Below are 26,644 nucleotides of genomic sequence, written 5' to 3'. Positions count from 1 at the left end.
CTCATTCATTCTGGAGATACAAATAACCTGTTTATTCCATCTATTCTATGTCATCTCTTCAGATGCTTACAGATGACATTCTTCACAATCCCTCTAAGCTTTTGTAACTACAGTGAGAAAAAGAATTCGCCAGGCAGTGATTTTTTCCCAAGGCAATGTGCTAACTTTTCCAAGATGAGGAAGATCGCTCTTCTTAACCATCTGCAATTGAGTAGGGAAGACCCATGTGAGATCTTACATGGTTTTATGTGTGCGCCTTGCCTCTTCAGACTGTGAGTCCTTCTGAGAAGAGCCTATAGATTTTCCCTTTTCTTCCCTACAATGGGAAGGATTGAATGTATGATGGAGACTCAGTAAGGACACATCATCATGGATTGATCTCTGAACACATTGCCAAGGAGGCTTTTTTGCTCTCTGTGTTTTCTAGGTGAGTCAAGTGATGGGACTGAGAGGAGGCTATGAGGCTCTTTCTGGATTCCCGAAGAATATGCCTCTGAGATGGCTCATGAACTTCCTTGGAGTCCCTGCATCTGTGATGTGGGGAATGTCTCCCTGGGAGATAAGAGCTTCCTACAGTGTCCTAAGCAGGAAGTAATATAATGCAATAGGCTAAAAAAAAAAAAAAAAAGGACTTCTAAGAAAGAACCTGTGGGTATCAAATCTACATCACTGACTTTCTCCATGATCCTGGATCTATCCTTACAATATGCCTTCACATTTCCCATCTGTCAAATGGGAATACCAGCTCCTTATTAGTTCTCAAGGACATGAAGAATGAAATATTAGTCATTATTAATGTACTTCAAACTCCTTGGTGACACTAGATGCATAAATATAGATCTTTTTTTTTGTTTTAAACTAGAGATGCTAAACAAAACCAAGGAATATTAAATTATGAATTTATAGAAGAGATAAATTATGGAGGTAGTTATTATTTAAATTGCAGAAATATTTCTCATTTTCAGCCCAGGGTTCCTTTACAAAGCAATCTGTCTTGTGCTTTTAAAAAAAGTAATTCAATTTACAAAAATTTGATTTGCATGCAACTTTTTAGAAACATTTATCATGTAAAGTGAGACATCATCTGACTAAATTAGAGAATTTACCAATATGTTTTGGCTTAGGATGAATATCACTTCCTGCAAAAATGTGAATATTGCCAAATCCAATCTTATTTCTCCCCTTCTCAAACTGAGACTGTGCAAGTCCAGTTTTGAAGCATCTGGTCTGAGAAGCAGCAGTCATGGTGGAAATACTTGATCCCTGCTCTAGATCTGTCGATGCATCACTCATGACCTCAGGGAAGTCAACTTCCTGAGGCCTAAGTTTTCTCATCTGGAAAATGAGATTGTTGAAGTTGATAGCTCCTTCTAGCTTGAGGGTTTATTAATAGTGCTAAAAGAAGTGGTCTGGAGCCCCAAAGGGAAAGAGCTGGCATGCTGTTGATGTGTAATAAATCAATACATCCATGGATGACTTAAGTCATGACTTTATTTCTTCCCAACCAACTCTAAAAATTCCAAAGCAATGCTCCAAGTCCGTAGTAAAGAAAACAAAACCGGTTCAGAAATCCCTTTTGCTTATTTTTCACCGACTTGACCAATTTGTACCATTTCTTTTGTCTTTCAGTCTGGTGAGAAGAAGATGGGTTCTATGACAGTATTGGGTTCCTTGTGTCATAAAGAAAAGAGCCTGGCAGACTGAAAAGCTGAGTTAATCCCGGGTGATCTCTAGTGCGTGGTTGCCTGTGGGGAAGAGCTACAGGGACGTGGTGGCAGCTTGCTCTCCTCTCCTCTTGCTTCCCAGTTCTCCCCCCACTTCCCTGCATGGGCCATCGACTGCCTTTGCCTCCCCCCACTTCCCTGCATGGGCCATCGACTGCCTTTGCAGCTGGCCAGCATTCCAGCCTGGGATGTCTGTGCCTCCCTCCCAAGCCATGAATCACTGGAGGTGCGATGGCTTCTCCAGCTTTGAGTTCCTGGCAGAGGTGTTGTTTCTTCCTAAAAGTGGAGAGTAGGGAGTTGCTTAGGAACACCATTCACATGCTGACAGCACAACAATCTCAGAGAGTTTTGGCCTCAGCTGTTTGACTCTAATCAAGAAATCATTTTTAGAAAGATTTGTCAGTGTAAGAAAACAAGCTCCTGCACTAAATTAGGATCTGGATTATTTTTCCCCTCCTCTCCCAATCTGCAGTGCAAGGCAGATTGGTGAGCCATCACCGTTTTGTGTGTGGTAAATTTGTTTCTGCTGCACATTTTAATTCAGAACTGCTGAAGGTGTCTGCATGTGTCAGGACTGAGTTTCTGGAGCAGCACCTCAAAGGTTTGGTGTTGGTCTCTCCTTCCCTCAAATCTGGTTGGCTTCCTTGGCAAGACAGCCCAGGCGTTAGGACTCTTTAATCTGATTTTCTTCTTTTCCTTTTCCTTTTTTCCCCCCTCTCTCTCCAGTAATGAATTCACTGCATGTCTCTGGGAAATTAAGGCAATCCATTATACTCTTGTCTCCCTGTCTATGCAGCACGGATAATAGTATTTAACCCACCTTTGCAGTATACTGAGTGGCCTGTCAGGGTCTCTTCTTTAGAAGGACAACTTGAAAACATTTTAATAAATGCTCCTCAACTGTATGCTTTAAAAATACATGAGGTCAAATGGCAAACGGCTCAGGAATAACTAGTTCGGCAAACAAGACGAGCCATTTATCACTCTCTCTGCCACTTCTTGTTTCTCCTCTTCCTCTCTCCACATCCCTCCTCTTCTCCAGGGACACATCATCTCCATTTGAGCAGGGTTAGGGTTTGGGAAAACCTAGAGTTGTGTTAGACCATCTCTTAAACTGAAAGAGGTGAGTTTTATATCCAGGTGTGTCTCCAAAAGATAGCACTTAAGGACAGAGAAGCGAGTGCCCAGATCAGGGTGGGACTGGACCTGGTCCTCCACTCTAGGCCAGTGATCTTCAATGCAATTAGAGACCTAAGCACACTTAGGGATTTATAATCAATGATAATCTTTAAACCACAGGCCTGAAGCCCACATGTCATTCTTGGAGAACAGCATTTTACCAACATTCTTGGTAAAATCACTTGGCTCAAGTGATTCTTTTGCCTCAACTTCCCAAGTAGCTGCAACTACAGGCATCTAGCTATTTTTAGAGATGGGGTCTCACTTTTGCTCAGGCTGGTCTCAAACTTCTGAGCTCAAGCAACCCACCTGCCTTGGCCTCCCAAAGTGCTGGGATTACAGGTGTGAGCCACTGTGCCTGGCCCTAAAATGTGCTTTCTAACTTTATCTTCTTGTCTCCTCTGCTATGAAGGTAAAGGAGGCCACAAACATTCCATGGCATGGTGAGAACACTCCCGAGAGTGCAGTGTGAACCTGTGCTGGAGGTCAGAAGACAAAGTCAAGGCTAAACCCTTGTGTGTGTGTGTGCAGGTCTGGCTGGTCAAGGGGTCATGGCAGCCAGTCTTGCACAAAGACTTTAGATGTCTCTCTTACCTGTACTCACCGAACTCAATGTTCAACCATTAGATTTTCACTCCTTGGGGCTTTGGGGCTCCCTGGGAACCTTCAGAAACACCGTTGTGGCAGCTCAGGGAACAACACTCCTCCAGTGCCTCTTGCATCATGAGGACTCAGTCTGCTCCTCTCATGGGGGTGAGGGTGTCCAGCACTGATTCCTACCCCTCTAGCCCTCTCACACGGTGCCTTCCTGTATACAAAGACTATTTTATTTTATTTTATTATTGGGGATTCATCGAGGGTACAAGAAACCAGGTTACACTGATTGCATTTGTTAGGTAATGTCCCTCTTATAATTCCTCTTATAATTGTGTTTTGCCCCCAAAAGGTGTGTCACACACTGAGACCCCACTCCCTTCCCTCTTTCTCTGTCTCTGCTCTTCCCTTCTCCCACACCCCTCCCTCCTTCACTCTCTCTGCTCTTCCTTGCCCCCAGCCCCCTCCCTCTTTCTCTCTCTCTGCTCTCCCCTCCCTCCACCCCCACCATGTACTAGGTCATTAATTGTCTTTATATCAAAATTGAGTATATAGGTAAAACAAAGACCTTTTTAGATAAAAGGACCCTGTCACCCAAATAAAAATCCAGGCACATCCGCATTTTCACATTTCTCCGACTCATAAGTAACATGATTTAGATGAGATGGCAAAAGATGAGTTCAGGTGAGTTCCAGACGAAAAGAATATATGGTGCAGAGATTGCTCTCACTCCACCTTAAAACAATAATGTGCTGGGTCACTCAGCAGGCCAAGCCTGACTCTCTAGAGAAACACAGTCCTTGGTATTCTATGCTCTGAATTGAGCACTCCAGTTCTGTTATTCAAGAACTGACAAGCCTTGAATGAGGGCTTCTCTCATTGCCACTGTAGGATTAGGGGGAGTAGACCTCAGAGATTGCCCAGCCTGGTGAATTCCATATGTATGTGTGCTATCTAAGCAATAGAAGCCTTTCCTCATCCAAATAGCATCTTAACGTGAAATCTCCAAATATTAAGCGGATACAAGTTGGGCAATCTCATTGAAGTGGGGGAGGGTGGAGAACTAGAATCTCACCCCTCATCCCTCCTACCATCTGCCCACCCCCCACAGGAACCCTAACCCTCAGTAGTTCCCAGAGTGCTTCTGGAAATCCTGGGACTAAAACCACTGATCGTGCTCAACCCTTGAATTTTCCAAATGAAGTCATTGAAGCTCAAAGTGCTGTCTCAGCCTTGCACTGTGTCCTGCAGGTGGGAAATGTCCCCCAAATAACTCCTACATATCAATTTTTTAATTGTGTGGCAGAAGAGTTACGCTGAAAGAGCGAGAGATGTGCCGTGGAAGTAGGTTCTGTCCGGTAGGGGAAAGGCAAGACTTCCGTTCTGCTTCCCGGAGCCCACTTGCTTCCTTCTAGACTGTCCTTACTGTTCACACAGTGCAAGTGGGAATGGGACGAGCCCACAGGAAAGGATGTTCCTTTGGTGCTAATGCAGGAAGGAACATGGTGTCGATCTGTCTGCAATTATGAGCTCAGTGTGTTTCCCTTGAATTTTTAGACAAACCAGAGGTACTTTGCAAGTGCAATAGAGCTTCCAATTAGGTATTGAAGTTCCCCATTTCTATTTCCCTAATGACTTGACTTGCTCTCTTGCTTTATGAAATGAAAATAGCTTTATTTGGGCCTGAGAATGCAGCTGATTGCATGCTTAATATGCTTTTGCAACACATTCCTGTTTCTAGTATATGCAACGGGCAGAACAATACATTTCCATGCTTCTTTTTCCTACATGTTCATGGTCATTTTCCGTAGCTCCAAACTCTTGCTAACTGAGGGCGGGGCAGTCTAGGTGGGAATGTCTCCAGGGCTGGTGTTTTAAACCTCCAGAAAAAAAGCTATCTTGAAGGCAGGGCACTGGCTCTAGGGCCCTGTTTGTGGGGAAGGGCACAGTGTTGGGAATTTTTCAAGTGCTGAGTCGCCATAGGCAGGGGTGGGGCTGGAGCAGATTGTGCAGAAGAGCCGAAACAGGGCCTGGAGGACAAAGAGGAAGCATCAGGGTTTTATTTATTTATTTTTTTTGAGACAGAGTCTCAAGCTGTTGCCCTGGGTAGAGTGTCATGGTATCATAGCTCACAGCAACCTCAAACTCTTGGGTTTAAGCGATTCTCTTGCCTCAGTCTCCCAAGTAGCTGGGACTACAGGTGTCTGCCACAACACCTGGCTTTTTTTTTGTTGTTGTTGTAGTCGTCATTTTTGTTTGCAGGCCTGGGCTGGATTCAAACCCACCAGCTCTGGTGTATGTGGCTGGTGCCCTAGCCACTGAGCTACAGGCACCGAGCCAGAGAAAGCATCAGTTTTAAGGAAGCATTGGATGAAGAACCTCCCACCCCCCAATCAGGCTCTGTGAAGGTCTAGCATCGGGGATCAAGTCGTTCTTTCTTTGCTGGGGAAATAGACTTGAAAATAAAGGATGTGCCCATTTCCAGCTTTACCTGTAGCTTTACGTACTGTACAGAGCCAACCTCAATTCACAGAAAGCCGAAGGTCACCCCTGCTGTGGTGGCCTTTAGGATACTTCACACATCTGGGCAGGACTTCAGAACATCGCTCCAGAAGCTCTTCGTCTTCTCTCCGCCCAGTTCTCCCCTCTGAGCCCTGCTGGAGTCCAGCATCTGTGGCAACCGGCCGTCCGTGTGCCCGTCAACACCGTCATCTGCTCTTTGCTGTCTCCTCCTGTCCTACAGAAGATCGTGTGCTTCTCTTCTCTGGCCCCTGGGGGTGAACAGCTGGGAATGCGCTGGAGTCCCAGAAGGCCTGTCGCTTGACTGACAGGACAGCTGGAGCCAGCATAGTGCTTCCTTGCCACCCTGGCAGGCAGCAGTAGGTTGGGAACGGGCTCAGTTTTCCCGTTGCTGCTGCCTGTGGAGGTCAGCAAGTTTTCATGTGGCTTGTGAAATGCAGAACTCTCTGGAAGAGGCTTCCAGCCGTGGCCCTGTTGTCTGGGGGTGCTTTGCAGAGTGGGGAGTCAGGTAGCTGCTCTTGGCTTCCTTGTCTAAGTGCCCTTGTCTAGACCCGAGATTGTGAAGGACCCTGGTCATGGCTGCAGAGCTGCTCCGGCTAAAACAGAGAGTAAGGAACGGAACTCCCCCCACGGTCCTGCTTCTTTGTATCTCTGGGCACACTCTGGACCGTCCCGAAAGCTCATCGCCTGCTCACAGTGCTGGCTGGCCTGGAGGTGGGAAGGCCTGCTTTACAGGCCTGAAGGAGACCCCGAGGTCATTGTGTCCATTCCCCTGCCTCCAGGCAGGCTTAGTGGTAAGCCGCCTCTGCCAGAGGAGAATCTCTTCTACTTGTAAAAGCTTCCAGAGCAGACCTGAATCCCTCTCTGGAGACCATTCATTGCAACTATTAACAACTTTCACCATCAGGAAATTCTCCCCCATAGCTATCCTAAATCCCTTATGCTGGGGATTAATCTCTTTTTCTTATTCTATCCTCAGTAGCCACTGCCAAGACTTAGCCTGCACTGCCTAAGAACTCTTCTGATACCTGGAGATTGCATGAAATCCTGCCCGCTTGGCTTCCCCTGCTTCTCTTCTTCACAGGTCCTGTATCCCAACCTGCCTGTACTGTCACCTTTGACCTGGTCCTCGGATTCCCTCAAAGTGCTAGCCTCTTGGGTAGGGAGCCCCGTAAGCTTCTGACCCATCTTAGGTACAGTGACAGAGTCTTTCTGGAGCCCAGGGCACAGACGGTAGCTTCCTACTTATGCACGCTCATGGGGCTCCTATGTTAGTGACAGTCCTGCTCCTGGGCCGTGGTCACCTCTTACCCCACCAGCACACCAGATCATTTTTCTTTACTCTTCTTGGATGTGCAGGGCAAATTGTATTCATGCCCCCGCCCTCCTGCATCATTGTCTCCCTTCATCTGCACCACTACTGATCACTACCAGAAATAAAGAGAAGGGAGAATGAGGACAATCCTGAGAGCCTGTGACACTTTTGGGGGGATTTAACTGGAGTGAATAGCCTGCATTTATAGAGATGGCCAGCTTGGTCAGATGTGGTGCTCACGTCATTTTCATGGGGACCAGCTTTAGGCAGAATCACCCTTTGGTCTGCCTGCTTTTCCTTCCTTTCCTCTTCTATGACCTCTCTGCCTCCTGGGCTTCCTGTCCCCCACTTGCAGGTGGCAGGCCCCATCTGTGCCCTTGCTGCCTGAACAGCACCTATGAGTCCCTCTACCCTCTGCCCCGCCCTGCCCCCATACTTTGCCCCATGCCTACCCCACCCCAGGCTGAGTCTCCTTTCCCGCTTGCTGCACATCTCAAGCCCCGAGTTATCTGCACAGCCGGAATGTGCTCACCCTGCTCCAGTTGGGGACAAAGAGGAGTGAAACAGCCACCCACCTTCTGTAAGCAGAATGTCATGGAGACAGGGACTGAAGCCATAGGCAGAGTGAGTTCTAATCAGAAGATAGATTTGACCTCCTGTTCCATAGTAGCAAACACATATCAAAAGGCAGCCTTCCAAAGAGGGCCAAATGGGGTAGGCATTCAGGCAGAAGACCTGGGCTGGTGCATCAGGGGAGACTTCCTGGAGGAGGTAGGTTAGATGTGAGCTGGGCCTTTGGCCGAGGTAGTGTCAGGGGCGCCTCATGGGATGATGCCAGGTTGGCTCACGGCTCCTGTTGTGCCCCCCTCATGTCCTGGTTCTTCCAATTCCCCCCATCTCTAGTTTCCACAAGACACGGTTCTCTTCCATTTCATTTCATTAGGAAATGAAAAAACAGACAAACAAACAAACGTGAGCATCTTCTGTGCTACTGGAGTCTTCCAGTAGTGTGCTGTGGGGCAATGTGGACCACTGCTGGATACAAGTGCACCGGAGTTTGGTTCTCTCATTCCCTGGGCTGGATGGGCAGGCCCTGCCTGGTCTGGCTGGGTCTCTTGGACCCTGCTCAACTCTACTTGTGAGAGAGCCTGTTGGTTTGCCCTGTGTTGTGTGCCCAGTGGTGTGAGGCACTATTCTAGACTGAAGGTGCAGCAATCACGAGGTAGGCAGAGCTGTGCTCTGGGGAAGGGTGATTGGCAGAGTGCTAAGACAGTCCCCAGATTCCCACCCCCAGTGCACGTGCCCTGTGGGATGCCCTCCCCTGAGTGTGAATGTAAACTGTGAATGTGATCGAATGATATCTCCCATGATTAGGTTATGTTATTTAGCCCAGTGGACTTTAAAGGCAATTCTCCTGGGTGTGCCTGATAATCAGGTGATCCCTTCAAAGGGAATGAGCTTTCCCTAGTGGGAGATACTCAAATGTAGGTGAAGATTCGAAGTGATGAAGAGTCTTTAGTGACTTGACTTGGAGTGGCCTCTTGGCAGGGATTGCAACCGGCTACTAGGTGCTTAGGGTGGTCCTTGGCTGACAGCCAGCAGTAAGATGAAAGCCTTAATTCTACAACCACAGGGAACCAAATTCTGTCCCAAGCACATGAGCTTGCAAGAGGGCCTCAAGCTCTGGATGAGAATGAGGTCATCCAATGCCTCCATTTTAACCTTGTAATGTCCTGAGCAGAGAACTCATCAAGGCTGTGCCCAGACTTCTGACCTGCAGGACTGTGAGCTGAGAAGTAGGTGCTGCTCTGAGCTCCTGAGTTGGTGGTCTTTGGTTTCACAGCAACAGAAAGTTGATATACAGAGAATATAGAAAAGAAGCAGATGGGAAAGACTCAAATAGTGGCAAGAGTTATGCAGGAGTTTGATACCCAGGAACATATGGGAGAGAGGGCACTGCGGCTACCTGAGAAGGGGAGTCAAGGAAGGCCTCGGGGAGGAGCTGAGGAGGACCTGGACTGGTGAGGACCAGGGTAAGAGGGACAGCCAGGGTGAGGGCCCTGTGGCTGCCACAGGCTTGATGTTTTTCAGGTACAAAAAGCAGGTCAGCATGGCTGGAGGCAGCCTACATGAAATTTGGATTTCATTTTCGATGCAAGTATAACCTGATTTATGTTTTTAAAAGATTGCTCCAGAGTCTGGCTGGAGCTTGGACTGAGCCGAGGAGCACAGGAGCAGGCATCTGGGGACAGGAGGAGCAGGTGTCTAGGGGGAAGGATGTTGCATGGTCCTAATGAGCCCTGCTAGGCTCTGGGGCCAAGATGGTGGGGGAGAAATGGGCAACACAGACTCGGGGAGTTTTTCCTTTTTCCACTGTCCCTTCTCTTTATTTCATCTCTAGCCCACTTCTGCCTTCCCCTCCTTTTCTCCTCATACATTTACATATCCTCCTCACGTTTTCTTCAGGGACATAGCACTGCCTCTTCGGACTGGAGTGCAAGGTACATTCTTGTGCCTGCTCAAAGCTCAGCGGGGAGAGATCTGGATCACATAGGGTAGAGAAATAAGGACTTTCCTGGGGGCCCAACTCTCTTGGCATACTCCGGGCTAGGTCAGCCCCTAGGCCTGGAGAGATCTGGTCACTCACGCTGCTCGGAGATTCCCTGTTATACCTCGGTGCTATCTTCCTCAGAGGGACTCGAGTAGCAATTTCACCCTCTGTATCTGTATACCTGGTACTCACCCCATGGAGATTCCCCTTTGTACCTCAGTACTATCCTCCCCTCAGGGACTGGAGAAGCATTTTCACCCTCCATATCTGTATACCTGATATTCACCCCTTTTGCCCTGTACTTTGAGGTACTTGGTGATTACTTGGCAATAGAGAAACAAAATTTGGTCTCAGAATATGGTGTTGATAGGACTGACTTTAGCCAGAAACTCTCATGTGCCAACTTGGTCTTTCATTCATCCCATAAGTATTTCTTGGGTTTCTGTTATGTGCTCCACCTTGTTCTAGAGCAGTGGTTCTCAACCTGTGGGTCACGACCCCTTTGGGGGTCAAATGACTCTTTCACAGGGGTCGCCTAAAACCAGCACATACACCACGTACAAATACAGGTGTATGAAAATAATTTTATGGTTGGCTGTCACTACAACATGAAGAACTGTATTAAAGGGTCGCGGTATTAGGAAAGTTGAGAACCACTGTTCTAGAGGCTGTAGATACCCTATGTTATGGACTGAATGTTTGTGTCCCCAACCCTAAATTCCTATGTTGAATCCCTAGTATGGGAAGTGATTAGGTCACAAGCATGGAGCCCTCATCAATAGGATTAGTGCCCTTCCCTTAGGGGAAGAACTTGCTTCCCCTCTTTCTCTCTGCTCTCTGACACATGAGGACACAATGAGAAGATGGCCATATGAAAACTAGGAAGCTGGCCTTTGCCAGACACCAGATCTGTCAGCCCTCTGATTTTGGAATTCTCAGCTCTAGAGCTATGACGAATAAAGTTCTGTTGTTGAAGCCACCCAGCCTATGGTATCCTGCATAAGTAGCCCAAGCTGACTGGTACACCACATCTAACAGAGTTAATGTATCTTTTCTTTGAGAAACTTAACATTCTTCAAGGGTAGATAGATTTTAAAGAAAGTAAAGAAACAATGAACCAAAGAAAACCATAACAAATGGAAGTAAATAATATGAAAGAGGTAAACAGGGAAACTAAGTGCTTAGGCCTGGAGACTCCCAGAAGGACTAACTCCAAGTTGTGAAGGTATAATTTAATGAACAAACAAATGTAGGAATCAATAAATTTCCTGCCTCTGGATTTGCTGTATTCTGTTCAATTTCTCTTCTTGGAGTCTGTTTCTCCTGGGACATAGACAGTGAGGGTGGGCAGGTATTCAGGGAAGGGAATCATGGGGAGGGGAGCAGCACCATGCTTGCTCCAGCTTGCATTTCAGAGCTGTCTGGCTGCAGTGGGGGCAGGCAAGCTGGTTGTGAGGATAGAGGCTATGCCCATGTTAGAAAATGAGGTGGAGGCCTCAGTTAAGAAACAGGGGGAGAGGTGGATCTGACAGACACAGTACACATTAACCTGGAGGTTTACTAGTTCACGAAGGAGGCTAAAGGTCAAAGGGTCAAGGACATCTCCAGGTTTTCTGGTTTGGGCAGCTGTCTGGCTGGAAAGGCCAGTCCACTGGGAAACACTAAGGATAGAGAGATGGGGAGGGGTGCTGAGAGAATGTTTTATTAGATGGGTTTGCTGAGGGTTCTTGTCCATTAGGAAGTTTTTTCTACCTCTGACATGCTTAGGAACAAGATCCAGCCTGGAGATATGGGTGCAGAGGTCATTAGCACATGGACATCAGAGGCCAGGAAGGGGAATGAGCAAATCAGATAGCTGAGGACCTACCACTGAAGTATCAAATTCACAGAGGAGGGGGAAAGAGGAGCAAGCAGAGTAAAAAGTTAAATACTGTAGAACCTCCATACTTGACCTTCTCCTGGCACTGACCACCTTCTTAGGCTGCCCTAATTTTCATAGACCAGACATGTACCACATGTACTATCAATATAGTGGGCCTAGTTCCTCCTGTTGACTCCGGTATGTTGGCCAGTTTTTTATAGTCCCTTGGGTGGTCAACTGATAGAGGTCCTACTGCATTCAGGAAAGGGTGTGGGTGGAAAGGAGGAAGTGGGGAGCGGGTCTGGAGCATAGGTGGTGATGCTGTTCAGGTGATGCCCGCGGACTAGGCCTCCATGATGTGGCTCTGCTATGTTTGTCCAACATGGGGAGGAAAATGAGGGACACCTTCTGACTGGCTCTATTTTCACCTTAGTTAGGAGGTGACGTAATCTGCTGGTTACTTCTCTCCCCATTTTCTTTATCAGAAGTGAAACTCTAGTGAAATAAAAACTCCCAGGAGGAGCCTGCAGTGGGGGGGGGGGTTGGTGGTGGGAGAGGGGAGGGCTGTGGGCTGTGAGAGCAGGAGGTGGACGCTTCCGAGGAGCAGATGGGTGGGGGCAGGTGGTGTGCATGTGTCTTGTGTGTACTGTGCATGTGCGCCGTGTATGCACATTATGTATGCATGGGCTGTGTGTGTATCACATGTGAACTGTGTATGTTGCACATGTATTGTGTATTTGTGTACATGTGATGTGTATGTTGCGTGTGTTGTGTATATTGTGTGTGGTACGTGGATAATGTGTTTGTGTGAAGTGGGGGGGGCTCAGGAATTAGCACCTGCTGCCTGGACATTTTATATGAAGTTGGAGATAGAGTCATCATGTCCTGGGATCAATGAGGGAGGTGGCGAGCAGAGAGATAGGTGAGTGGAGAAGAGAACACTGGAAGTTGCCCCTTGGAGAAAGAGGGCTGTTAGTAGGAGACTTTCAGCAGCATTGGGGGTCTTTGCATGTGGGCCCTGGGCTGCAGGCTGCATAAATAATCTCAGACATGGTCTTTTCAAATCTAGAGATGAGCAGGCCACAAAGTCTGGAGCATTCGCTTCCAGAGCACAGTCTTCTTTCCAGGCCTCCTGGAGAGGGTTGTGGGGGCAGTGGCCCACAGCAGCCTGAGAGAGGACAAGAGACCACCTCGCAAGCTTGTAAAATAAATGTGTGTGTGCAAATCTCTCTTTGTGTCCCCATCTCAGTATTGCCTGTTTTACCACCAGCTTCTTCCTCTTCCCCAAATCGGTTCCATAAATAATTAACAACTTCAACAGCGGCTCCTGTTCATATAATCAAAGGCACCTTTGGGCAGCTGGGAAACTCTTATCTTTCATGGCTTTCCAACCTAAGCAACTCCCCTTGTGTCTAAATCTGTGGCTCGGGATAGCTTGCTTCTAAGAGTCTTTGATTAGGACAGGTGAGTCATCACAGTGGCCCTTGCTGTCCAGACTGTCCAACCTGAGAATCTTTAGAAGGGGAATCCTGGTTGCCTTGAATCTGGACTGAGAGACAAGTGAATGCTGGGGGCAGGGAAGAATTTAAAAGGATCACAAGTGGCAGATTCCATGGAAAACACTAGATTGCACAGTGTGAAAGTGTCTTAGAGTCCTTAGAAGCAGAGCATGAGAGGGAGATTCTTGGAACAGTGACTTGTGCGGGGAGTGAGGGCTCAGCAGCACATCGGAGTCCCCTGGTCCCACAGGAGCCCTGGAGTGTGAATCGCCTCCCAGCATTGGCCTTTCCTTGTCTGGCTTTTCTTAGAGGAGGCCTTGGTGGGCGTTTCCCCTGATGTCCCCCCTTGGACCAAGGTCAGTCTCCTGAGAGAGAAGCAGTAGTTGTGCTCTTTCATCTTTTCCATTTACTGAAGTTACTTGTTCATGTATTCATTCTACAATGAATGTTGTGATCGGCTCTTCCTAGGACCTTTTCATTTCTGGCTACTTCAGGACACGTTTTCTGTAAATTCTGAACTATTCACTGAGAGCCAAAGGTTTTTATGCTTTCAGAAGTGCCAAGAAACCTGTCTTTTGTTTTCCAGCATCTGCTGTCCCTAGCTCATCAGTGCATTTTTGGCATTTGCACCCCACCCAGATAAGTTTACAAGTCGCAGGTGGGTGGAAACTGAAGCAAACAGGAGACCGTTGGCTTCCTGGGGAGAGGGAGAAGAAAGGAAGTGGTGAGAATAGGAGAGGCCGACAGCCCTCGGCAGCCTTCCCAAAGCTTCCAGCTGCAGTGCCTGGACCACATTCAGGATGAGGAAAGACAGGCGAGAGAAGCTTTGTGGAGGAGTCCCACCTGTCTGGCATGGGTGGTGACGAATTCAGGGTTTGGCTTGCCCATCAAAGTCCCAAGGCCACCCTGGGAGCTGGTTACTATGGAAGCTCCCCCTCAATGCAGACAGGCTATTTTCAGGATTTGAAAATCATTTATTTTATGTGGGTGAGGCTTCTGAACTCATGACTGCAGTTTGTATGATGTCAAAGAGAGGTCATCACAGTGTTGCTCACTACCCCACGGTGCTCCCACAACTCCCATCTGTGAAATGGAGGCATCTGGTCACTTGATCTTTTAAGCTCCTTTCCAGGGCTGAGAGCCTCTGTCTTCAATGACTCCTGACGCCAATGATTTAGAGCAGTTAATCTCAGCCTGAGGGGAGGTATCTGCCAGCCTGTCAGGAGGCTCTTTCTGTATATTCAATATTTATCAGCGCCTTGGCTGGAGGGGCGATGGCGCGCTGCCCTGGTTCAGGGGGAATTAACACAAGGTTGAGAGGAACTGCAATGATGTTGGAATCAAGACTTGCTAACCTTGAAAAGCCGGAAGATGGACCAAAACTTGAAACATAAAATGCCACATTTTTAGCTAAAAACTCACAGTTGCACAAACACAGAGCAGGTAAAGCTGGCCTGTGAGCAGTTTAAGTGAGAAGGCGTAGGAGTTTTAGTTCAGGATATATTTACTTACACGTACAATAAATATTTATAGGTCTCAGGCACTGATCTAGAGAGGAGGGCCATAGCAGCGAATCATGTTGCATCACCCTCCTACTCCGTGTGTTCTGGTATCGTAACACGTTGCAGTCTGCAGTCCAAAATGTGCCATACAAATAAGTAGGTTATATGACACCAAGCTGGCAGTCAAGGGAAACCGATAAAGCAGGACTACAGGAAATGGGATGACGTGGTGCCGTGATGGCTGACTCAGGGGAGATGTGGAGGAGGAGGCGTTTGTTCCGTCGATGGTTTGACATGGCTGCTAAAAAGCACAGAAGTCCTGGGTTCTATAATCCATTAGTCCCCCTGGTTAGACTGACCTGTGAGGGTGCCTCCACCCGCCTGACCCTTCCAGCAGCAGGCTCAGCCCTCCAGGATAGCACAGGCCTTTCAGAAAATGACCACCCTGTCCAAGCTCTGCTTCCTTTCAGTAAATCTACATTTTTCTGTTTCTTACGAGCCTTTGCTCCTTGTGGGACCCCTTGTCACTGACCACTGCCCCTTCTGCCACCACCTGCAATGTGGGAGAACTCTTCAGATGCTTGGAGACTGGCTGGACTTCCCCCAGCCACAACATGAGGTCCCCACACAATCCCTGACAGGCATTGGTGACTGGCCCTTCCTGACCTATCCCACTCCCTTCTTAGTTTCAAAATCCTCTGCTGGCCCAGGCTGCCCAATAAGATTCAAAGGGAACATTTGCTGTTTTATTGATGTTCGTCTTCCTAAGTTTGCAGAGGGTGTAGCATAAATGCTAATTTTTCTAGGTGGGAAAATTTTTCTCCCAAACTTCTTTGCAATTTTATTAATAATGTAGCAAATGAGACAACATATTCCTGGGGCTTAGTCAATCCCAGGGAGGCCGCCTGGGCCTCTGAGCGCCGGCGCTCTTTCTCCCGCCAACCCGGGCTCTCTCTCTCAGGCGGGCAGCCGCAGCACTGCAGAGCAGAGGGCAGGGGGAATTATGCATGAGCAGAGAGAGGAGACGCTGACCTTCTGTGTTTAAAGGTTAAAATGATTTCTTGGGAAATGGAACAAACTCACTAATCAGAGGCTGTTCTGAATTTTTCTGCAAAAATTAGACCCTGTGGCTCCTTTCACATGCCTGTTTGTGAGTGTATATGTACATACATTCAATAGCTAAGTTGAGTTCAATCTCAATTTATTCAACACCTACTATGTTCCCAGTCCTGGGATGAGTTCGGCTAAAGGGAATACAAAGAAGTGAGTCATTTCATCATTGGTCATTGATAACTCCAGTAACCAGAACTCCTGAGAAGTCTGCTTTCAGCTTTATGCTGCTGAAAGGAGTAAAAGAGTTATTACAGGGATTTACAAAAAGGCAGATGAGGTCAGAGCACGTCATGGAGTCTACCCCACTCCCATAGCTGTGGTGTTGGTGTTGAAGCAGCGTTCATGGTAAAGGTCCTAGGTCCCAGGAGGCCTTAGCTGTGAGTCTGAATTGAAGAGAGGTAGGAGACAGTGTGGACCACAAACGTCATCATTCACGCACTCAGTAAATGTGTGGAGTTCATGCTCTGTGCCCAGCACTCCAGTGGGCACTTGGAGATAAACACAACTAGGATGCAGTTTTCTGTCCTCTAAATGTAAGCCCTGTAAACATGGAGACATTTTCTGTCTTGTTCTCTGCTATATCCCCAGGACCTAGGGCAGTGTTTGGCATTGAGTAGAAACACAATGATGTTTGATGAATGAATGAGTGAGTTCATAGTAAAGAGGGAAACAGACGTGAATTTCAATGTCATACATGTCTTGGAGTTTTTGTGTGTGTGCGTGTGTGTGTGCATGTGTGCTAAGGCATAGGGTGAGGGCTCAAAAAAGGGAGAAGTTGGTTGTCTCTGCTGGGTGGAGATGAGATCTGAAGAAAGACTTCACAGATGTGTCAGGCAGGATTCTTAATTTCAAAGACTCTAATTTTGCTAGATTAAGCAAAATTCATTTATTAAGAGAATAACAAGCTCATGGAATTTCTAGGCCTGCAGAAGCACTAGGCTGGATGCCATGTACTTAGCAACCATGTTCAAAATTGTACAACAGAACTGTGTAGTCTGGAGGAGATGCTTTGCCCCTACGCTGGACATAGGAATGAAGGCTTTCACTGCTGACATCATAGTGCTGGGCAGTGGGATTTGCTGGGAGGGCCTAACATTGCTGCCTCCACACAACCAGAATAGATTCAGGGCATGCCTCTTTCTTATTGAAGCTACCCCTGATTCAGAATCCAACTTGGATTTCTACGACTGGGAAAGCTTAGATCATGTGACCTTAGGTAACTTGTACCCTAGTTGCAAGGGAGTCTGAGAGAATGACCATCTGGTTTGTAACTATTCCCTCAAAACTTAGGAGGTGAGGAATTTGTGAAATGTGGAAGGACAACCATAGATTTTAGGTGGTCAAGAAGAAAGAGAAATGTTACATATAGGATAGGATGTTATAATAGGATAGATGGTTGGAGTTTGTGGGGGGGGAGTTGAAGATGTGGTGGGGGAAGATTATGTAGAGCTTTGTACACCTTGCTTAAAAGTTTTACCCTAAAACAATTGGGACCCACTCATGCGTTTTAGGCAGGGGAGTGCCATGGTCAGATTTGCAATGACCTGAAGGCAGAGTGGGAAGGCTGGATGGGAAGACCTGGGGCTGGAGGCAGGATGGCCTGGAGGAAGACAGATCTGGTAGGTGCTGGTGAGAGCCTGAGGTCCACAGTGGGAACGGAAGCAGAGAAGGCAGGCAGTAGGAGGGATGCTTCCTGAAGGAATCCATGGGACGAATGAAGGAAAAGTTGTCAGGAATGACCCCTAGGGTCTGGCCTGGCAGGATGGGGAGAGTGATGCTGGTGGTCCTTGACAGAGGCAGTGAGGGACAGGGTCTAGTGAAGAGACTGAAACTGCAGAAGACAGTACCTGGGAGGGCATGTCTTAGGGAAGAAGGAAGCTTGGGTGAGGGGAGGGCTTGCCTTCTCAGAGACCGGAGAAAGAAGAGGAACCTGGCTGGGTAGGTAGATGCCTTTTTAGACACTAGTTAGGGAAGTTGGAGAATTCATGCTAGAGGGACTCACATTTTCCAGGTTCCTTCTGCCCCGGGCCCAGCCCCAATACCTCTGTGTGAATCACCTCTCTTCACTCTTCCTGCAGCTCAGGGGTCAGCCAAGTCTTCCTTAAAGTGCCAGATAGAAAATAATTTTGGATTTGTGGGCTGTAGGGTCTCTGTCTAGAACATTCACCTCTGCCATTGTTGAGTGAAAGCAGCTATCAACAATCAGTAATTGAAAAGGCAAGGCTGTGTTCCAACAGACTTTATTTATTAAAACTCACTGGGTCATAGGTTGCCAACCCTGATCTAACCGGTGCTCTTCATCCTGACCCTCCAGAACACGCTGTCATTGCACTTTGTACTTTTCCTTCAGGGAACTCATCTCACTGTAATTCATTATTTGTCTAATTATACATCCAGCAGCCACTCCAGTGTCAGGGGAAAGGCAGTGGCTGTGTGTGTCTTGTCACAGTGCCTTCCAGAGCCAGCATGTAGGAATGAGCAGCTGTCTTGTGCCCACTGTGCCCAGTGCTGTCCTATGAGCTTTCCATGTATCAGTTCCATGTATTCAGACTGCTTGGTAATTCCACTTGGGGGACCCTGCCATTGTTTCCATTTTACAGATGGGGAAGCTGAGGCTGGAGAGGACAAATAACTTACACACAACTGGAAAATGGAGGGTCCAGGATTTGGACTTAGTCTGGCTCTGCTGAGTGATTCTTTAGGACATCTGTCTGCCTCGTGGTAAGTCCTGCTGGAAAGTTAACTGAGTGGATTAGATGTCATTTTCTTTACCTGGTATAAATCTGGCATTGTCACTGTGGGGAAGGGGATTGTGGGCTGACTACAGGCAAGTGGTGGCCTTGCCCTGGGGTCTGGGTGAGGGTGGAGCTACTAGACAAGGTGTGGGCATGTGAAGCAGGATGGAGCAATGAAGGAGAAGGTCCAGGTCAGGGTTGATGGGGTGAGGGGTTGGCCAAGAGGTTATGTGGGGTCAGAGCAGCATCCTGACTAGCAGTTGGACCCTGGATCAGACAACCCTAGGGTCAGGTTCTGGTTTTGGCTTTTACTAATCTCGTGACTTGGCCATATTGCCTTATCAAGGGCCTTGCTTTTCTTGTATGCAAAATGAGGCTAGGAGGACCTTTGCTGCAGTGTTTTGGTGGCAATAAGAGAAAATTCATCTGAAGTGCTGCCTCATAATGGGAGCTCAACAAACTGGCCTTGTTCTCTTTCCCGAGAGCTTGTTACCCATGGGGACAATGTCCAGTCCAGGATGTTCAAGTGCTCCCTTGAGAAGCTCTTCCTCCCTCACTGTGTATCTGTACCCCTCCCTTCCTGGACTCAGAAAATGTTCTCTGCTCCAACCAGCTAGCACTGAGCACAGCCTATGACCTGTCTGAGGTGTGTGTTGAGAGAAGAGTATATATACCACTTGCTTCCGCTTTGTGTGAGAGAGGGCACATTCTATTGTGTGTCTGTGGGGATGAATTTATATGCATGCAGATGCATTTACATGTATGTACATAGGACTCAAATGACAACCTTCCATTGCTGTGGTTGAGACAAGTTTCTTTCATGATATTATTTATAATGAAAAGTAAAAAGGCAACCAGGGGGCAAAGTCAATCAAATCCTTGGAGCATAGGTAGGGATCATCATGTACAACAAACCCAGAAATTAAACAGCTTGTAAATAATTAAGAGAATTATTTCTTAATTGTCATTTCTGATAAGATATGTCATTTCTGATGAGATAAATTTTGGGAGAGGTAAATAAAATACACACATGCAGACATACATCTATAGTCATACAACCAATCGTGCAAGTCCATGGTAGAAGAAGAGGTTGAATAACTGTTAGGGTAAAGAAGCCCTGGAGGTTTGGTTGACCATAATCTCAATCTGGGTGAAAGCCTACAGGATTGGGCTGAGACTTCATCTCCTTCCTTCTTCCCACCAAGCCAATCCAGCAATGCAGAAGCCATGGAATTCTCAATCATCAACAATGTGGCCTTTGGCTATGTTGGGATAGTAAAGACCTTGTGTTAGACCTTGGTAGGCTGACAATCCTACCCCACATGGCACTGGTTAAGCCCCTCCAGCAGGTGTGCTCTGGGTACCACAGGAGTGCATTGTCCAACTTGGATGTATGCAAAGGACTCAGGAGCTCATGAGGATGCCTGCTGGGAGACGATTCTCTATGGGTCTCCTGCATTTATGCTCATCTCCTGAACAAAAGTAACTTTTCAAGGGTGTTGTATACCTGCAACAGCTTTGGAAGATAAGGTATCACTTTGGGAAAGAAGGCAGATTTGCTTCCTGACTAGGATAATAAAGATGATATCTCTTCCAGGGTAAATGTTGGATAAGCTTTCTATCAGCTCCTGTATAATACTGGGGTTTTCTTGAGCTCAGATCTTCTCAGCCTATACATAAACACACTATGTGTGTGGACTTTACCTTGGGTCACTCCGTCCTTTGGGGTTTGGAGAGCAAGGGAAACTGAGGCAAACACAAATCTCACGCTTCCTTCTGTGCCCTGAGTAATAAGGTCCTTTGTCTATGACCTAGGAGTCTTGGGTCCTTGGCCAGCATCTGTGAAACTGTGGCAGGCTAGCTTGTTACCTGGGTAAAAATCTCAGAATTTTCACAGTTCTCAATAATGAGAAGATTCAGAATATTGCATGATGAAGAATCGATGGAAAGGAAGTTTAGTCAAGGAGAGAAAAGAATCACAGAGCAGTCAAGAGCAGTTTTTAAACATCTGAATAGATACTGTGAAGGAGGGCTTAGGCTTCCGTGTAACTTCAGAGCACTGTGCTAGGACTAGCAGATAGAAATTTCACGGTGGATGATTTGGTTGAACCCAGGGGAATACTTTCTAATATGTGGAGTTGTGCAGCAGAATTTTGAGCTTCTTTGTGAGGAGTGAGCACTCATCAGTACTTGCTAGAGATGTTTTAGAAGAGAATATCTGACTGTGTCTTAGAGTAGAATAAACCACCCCTGGGACCCCTGCTGTTATGTGTTTCTAAGAGTTGATGATATGCATGTATTTTCAATGTTTAGAAATTCATCAGCTGAGACATCTTTTTGGACTTTTGGTCTCAGGTGAAAATGTTCTAGGCAGCTAGGTGGCTTGTCCTAAATTCTGTGACCTTGCGTCTGCACCACTGGCTTGGAGAAGGGAAACAGAGAGAAGGACTGAGGGCAGCAGAGAAAATTCCAGTAACCCTTGCCTCCTCTATTCCTTCCCTTTCCTGGCTTTGCTTTCCTATTTTATCCTCAGCAGCAAAGAGCAATTAAGTGTGTTTCATGTGGTATTCTTAGGAGAAATTAATGAAATACCAAATTTAATCTTTGACTTCTATTCATATATATTTTGATTCTTTCATTCATTTCACAAGCTGTTATTGATAATGTATCTTGTACTAAAACACGAAGGTTAATAAAACATCATTCTTGCCTTAAAAAAATCCATAATTTATTTGGGAAAACAGGATCCGCACACAGGAAGATATCTAAAACATAGATCAATATCAAGCATATTATGAGTGGGTGATGGAATGCAAATTCATGAGATCTGTATGTTTTCAGGCATTGCCTTTTCCCCAGAACTCAAAAGAGGATCATATGGTCACTACCCCAATCTTCTCTCTGCAATAGAGGAAGAAAGAAAAGCCTCACAGGATGGGCGAGGAAGAGGGAAGGGTTGAAGAGCTTTCTGCTGGAATATCTTCAGGCTGGGAAGGAAATTGACAAAAGAAGGATTCAATGAATCCTACTGTAAACTATGCATTTGGAGACCTTTTGATGTCTTTTTCTTACAGTGTGTCATCTACAGAGAATCAGAATCAGCCCAGGACAAGCAATGATGGTGTTTCCTTCTTGTCTTTGGAATGTTGGAAGTATTATCCCTTCTGCCTGAAGTCCTATAGCCTCTCTTTGTGCCTCTGCAACAGCAGACCTGGCTGTAAGAATCCTTGCACCCCATTTTCACTCATATGAAGTTTCAAGTCTCTCATCTAGAGCTGCTTTCTAAGTGACAAAGACAGCATTGCAGTGTCACATAAATGAGTAAAATATTTACGATGAACCTGGGAAGTTAGTTCAATCACATATATCTCTTTCCTCTTGTGTATTAATTAATCCTAATAAATCCCCCTAACTCTTTTTCCCCTACCACATGAATATTACTCCAAAAAGGCATATATGTGGAGGACAAGCTGAGGGGCTGTTTCAGGATTTTCGTAAGTGAACAAGCTCTAAATATTTCAGATGGAGCCACGAGTGTAGCAGATCCATCATCAGAGAACGTGATTATGATGATTTCATGATCAACATCCATTTTTATGTGCTGGAAGGCTGCTGCCCCCAGTGCACTCTGTTTTGTTGCTGAGACCTTTTCTGCTGTCCAGTAAGGTAAGTCAGGCCTGAATGCATCAGAATGAATTCCTGTCCTCTCCCATTAGCACCTGTGATGACATTACCAAATTGTGTGGCTATTTCATGCAGAGGGTAAGGAGACGATAGGGGGAATTGCTGTGTTGGGAATGATGATCCCCTTTCCCATCTCTGACAACTACAATAAATCCTTCTCTGTAGTTAGACGGTGGGTTTCACCCTGAACAAGAAGAAAACCAACATCAACACCAACTAAATTCATCCACCACTGAGGTGAGCTGCTGCAGATGGACAGAACCGAGCTTCTGTATTTTCTTCTCATTTGGACTCAGCAAATTTCCCGTGATTTCCAGAGTAGGTTTTGAATTGGTTTCCTTATAGAGAGGTGATATTTTACTCTGATAATTTTGAACTCTTGTTCAAAAGGAAACATAATTTCTCACATCCGTTTCAAAGAAAAAAAGAATCTGATTTAGGAGGTAAATAAAAACAGTGGTAGGAAGATCTTGGGGAGGCAGTGGCATTGTCCCTATTTTCAATTTCTCCCAGCACCGTGAAAGGTGCTGGGGTGTGGAGAGCAAGGTAGGCATCTATTGTAATGCGATAGAGACGCGCAGGTGTGGAGGGGGTGGTGGCCAGAGCCACAGAGGAGAGTGAGAAGCAGGGGCCAGAGCACGGAAGGCTTTTTATGCCCATCATTCTCAAGCCAGGCAGCTCATGAAAACCTCCTGGGGAGATTTTTAAAAAATACCACTGCCAAGTCCTACTTCAGGCAGATGTATTTTTTAATAATTTATACCTTCTTAGAGTGAATTAATTCAATTAGATTGCTTTCCTTCTCAACTCTAGTCGAGACTGCAGAATAAATGAAAGTTTTGTTTGGGGGAGTTAATTAACCTTGGAGCATGGATTAATTAATTAATTAATTAAGCAACCACTTGAGCGTTACTTCTTTTCCCCAACATTATTCTAGAATGAGGAGATAAGAAAGTCTTTGCTCTGTACTTTGAAGAACTCACCCAACCAGGAGGCAACCATATGCAGGTAAACAGATGTTTTACAATATACATACTTCCCTGTGTCAAAAATTCTCTAATCAAGGGAAAACGCAGTTTCTTACTTATGGTCTCTTACATTCACACCTTTGGCTGGTACGATGACTCTTGGACCTCAGCCATCCTTCTCCCTTGGGTCCTGCTGGATGGTGCTTTCCAACAAGAGGATAGAGCTTTTTCCCCATGTGGAGAATTTAGGAATATAGGAAGATGTGTTCTGAAGGAGTGATAAGCCCATCCGAGGAGCTTGATAGAGTATGGCAGCCAAAACTGGCATCAAGAATGGAAGAGAGTTGAGAACTAGGGAACCAGTGAGTGGGATGACTGGAACTGGCAGGCTAACGGGAGCCTGGAGACAGTCTGGAGGACGTGCTTTTCTATGACTCCTAACAGCTAACATGGGCTTATTAGGTGCATTTGGGGGGGGGCTGAAATAAAACGGGTACTAATCGCCATATGTATAACATTCTTTCTTTGAGAAAATACATTTTGTATGAAGAAAGAAAACAAAGTGGAAATCAAAGGCATTTGGATTCATATGAAATGGTGGCTTTATTGGGACTTTTGCTCCATCAAGTAAATAGAATAATAAGGTCCCAACATGATATACTTACTTAACCTTTCTGCTTATAGGCTAGAAAAGGAGAACTCTTATTATTTTGCTTACCACTGAAAATATTTCAAGAAAATATAAACCTACTTTCTCTGCCTTTGTAACAGAGTGTAGTGGATATTAGGGAATATTTGTTTCCCTGAACCTAAATGAACTCATGTTTGCTTGTTTTAATCACATGTGTCCTTGTGTTATTTACTAATTGCATCCCGCATGGAATTTACCTCCTGGAGAAGCCTGTGAGTTAATTCCTTGGGAAGCAGAATGCATTTCCCACCTCTCACCAAGCCTAGTCTATTGGTTTGGACATTAACAGTGACTCACAAAGAACTGTCAATTAGACTGCAATGACCAAGGAACGTATATTCTTAGGATGTTTTTCTTTCTTTTTAAAAAAATTTTCAGATTAATATGAGGATATAAACAATTTGGTTGCAATGTTCGCATTAGTTAGGTAAAGTCCCTGTTGTAGTTGTGTCCTGCACCCAGGAAGTGTGCCATAGACCCTTACATGGTGCCCATTAGGTGGGAACACACCAATTCCTCCTCCTCTGCTCTCTGCCCTCCATCCTCTCCCCTCTCCCCAACTTGAATTTAATTGAGTTTTTATCTTACTTGGGCGTGTATTAGTTAATTTACTGGCTTCATATTAGTATTGGGTACATTGGATACTTGCTTTTCCATTCTTCTGATACTTTACTCAGAAGAATGTGTTTCAACTCTATCCAGGTTAATACAAAATATGTAAAGTCTCCATCTTTTTTATGGCTAAATAGTATTCTGTGCTATATACATACCACAGTTTATTAATCCATTCCTGGGTTGATGGGCATTTAGATTTCTTCTACATCTTGGCAATTATAAATTGACTGCAAAAAACAGTCTAGTGCAAATGTCCTTATGATAAAATGATTTTTTTTTCTTCTGGGTAGATGTCCAGTAATGGGATTTCGGGATCAAATGGGAGGTCTATTTTGAGTTCTTAGAGGGTTCTCCATACTTCCTTCCAAAGACGCTGAAATAGTTTGCAGTCCCACCAGCAGTATAAAAGTGTTCCCTTCTCTCCACATCCATGCTTTGGGGCTTTGTGATGTGGGCCATTCTCCCTGGGGTTGGGTGATATCTCAGAGTAGTTTTGACTTGCATTTCTCTGACATTGTAGTTTTCTGATGAGTGAGGCACCATGGATGCTTCCTCAGAAGGGTTGCTGATCAATGAAAGAATATTAAGAATAGAAACGGCAACATTTTAATAATGTAAATTCCTTGTCAAGGCATAAGGAGAGCCTCTTAAATCAAGGTTATTAGCTGATTAAATGTGTGCCTTCCTCCTATTTGAGTGGTCCTTTATTCGAGAGATATGTGCGTATTGGTGACTTTTGGAAACTGCAGTCATGACTCACTCAGGAGCTTCACTTACTGTTTGAAAAGAGGTTCAGCTGCTTCAGTGCCCTCACCGCTTGGTGAGCATCCATGCTGGCAATGGTTGGATTTGACGGATACCAGCAAGTCTACTCTTAGAAATCTTCAGGGGAAAAGGTATTGGGAGGGGAAAGGTTTCCTGTGTAGGAAGCACTTTTTAAAGTAAACGTCAGTGTTTTGATTTAGCATCTTTTTGGTAAAGGGAGACAAGACTAGGATAACGGACATCCACAAGTATAATGATTTTATAAATAAGCAATGCCACAGGCCATATCATAGGGCAGATGACATGTGGTTCACACACACACATTCAATACACACAGGTTCTCCTAGAATGAGCAGGGCGTAGGCAAGAAACATGCTGTGGTCTGGCCTTCACTAATCTGTTCGCCTTTTCCTGAAAGAAGGTTTTAGCTTTCCATTTAGTTTTGTTTACTTGAAATCTTCAGTTAGAACTTTGCCTACATGCCTAGAGCGTGGAAGGCCATGGAAAATGTGAACATTCTGACTAAATCCAAAAGCAAAATCGCATCAGTTGAGACACAGACGGCTAGGGACTACCTCTTACTCTAAGAAGCATGTTTGGCTAGAAAAGAAATCTCTTCCAGGCCTTGAAAAGATGAAAAGAATGTTTATAAGTAAAAACTCACAAAGTAAGTAAAATCTTACATCCGAAAGTGGTACAAAAATTCTAATAGAATATTACAAGCAAATTGACTTTTGCATTAGCTCCATTTTAAATTATGGTATATCCTTTACAGTATTGCCTCCTATTTTTAGTTTTTGTTAAATCAAGACTATGATTTATTATCATTTCATTTAATTGGTATAAATTGGGATTTTCAATCATATTAAATGAAAATTTATTGTGGTAAAAGGAAAGTGGCCGTGAAGAGAATCCGTTTGTTAGGGGCATTCAAAAGGGTTAGCACTTCCTTTTCAACAGCAGTGTTTGCAGAAAAACCTTCCAGATTAATAAATAAAATTACGACCTCTCTCCTAAAATATTTTAAATAGTTTATATTATGGTTTATGAGAGTACAGATTACTTCACAAAGAGATCATCTAATGATCAGAATTTACAGAAAGAACCATGAAAATACAAAGAAAAATAGGTCTGCGGTTTCCATAATGTAGCAAATATGGGAAAGATTAAATCCAGTTTTTGAAAGGTCAAGTGAACCAACATAATTTGCATACAAAGCAACTAGTGATAAAATATCTTATGTTTTATGGGTTGGGTATAATGCCCAGCAAAGCCAATGTGCTTAATAAATATTAAATGTATCAACAATCTTCCCTTGCATTTGAAAG

At 45.5% G+C, this 26,644-nt stretch overlaps 1 long non-coding RNA gene across 2 annotated transcripts; it reads left to right on the top strand.

Annotated features, from left to right (window-relative positions):
• The first annotated feature begins 18,355 nt into the window (after window positions 1-18,355).
• Window positions 18,356-23,274, top strand: LOC128584764 (uncharacterized). Of its 2 annotated transcripts, none has more exons than XR_008379729.1 (5): window positions 18,356-18,579; window positions 21,668-21,810; window positions 22,116-22,259; window positions 22,443-22,514; window positions 23,215-23,274. It is a non-coding gene; the product is annotated as an uncharacterized LOC128584764 (long non-coding RNA). The 2 variants fall into 2 exon arrangements; XR_008379728.1 differs by having other exon boundaries at window positions 22,443-22,595; window positions 23,215-23,273.
• Window positions 23,275-26,644: the final 3,370 nt, after the last annotated feature.

This window comes from Nycticebus coucang, chromosome 4 (genome assembly GCF_027406575.1).
Source record: "Nycticebus coucang isolate mNycCou1 chromosome 4, mNycCou1.pri, whole genome shotgun sequence".
Taxonomy (NCBI): domain Eukaryota; kingdom Metazoa; phylum Chordata; class Mammalia; order Primates; family Lorisidae; genus Nycticebus; species Nycticebus coucang.
The sequence above is the reverse complement of the archived record's forward strand: the minus strand, read 5'-3'. Positions and strand labels throughout refer to the sequence as shown.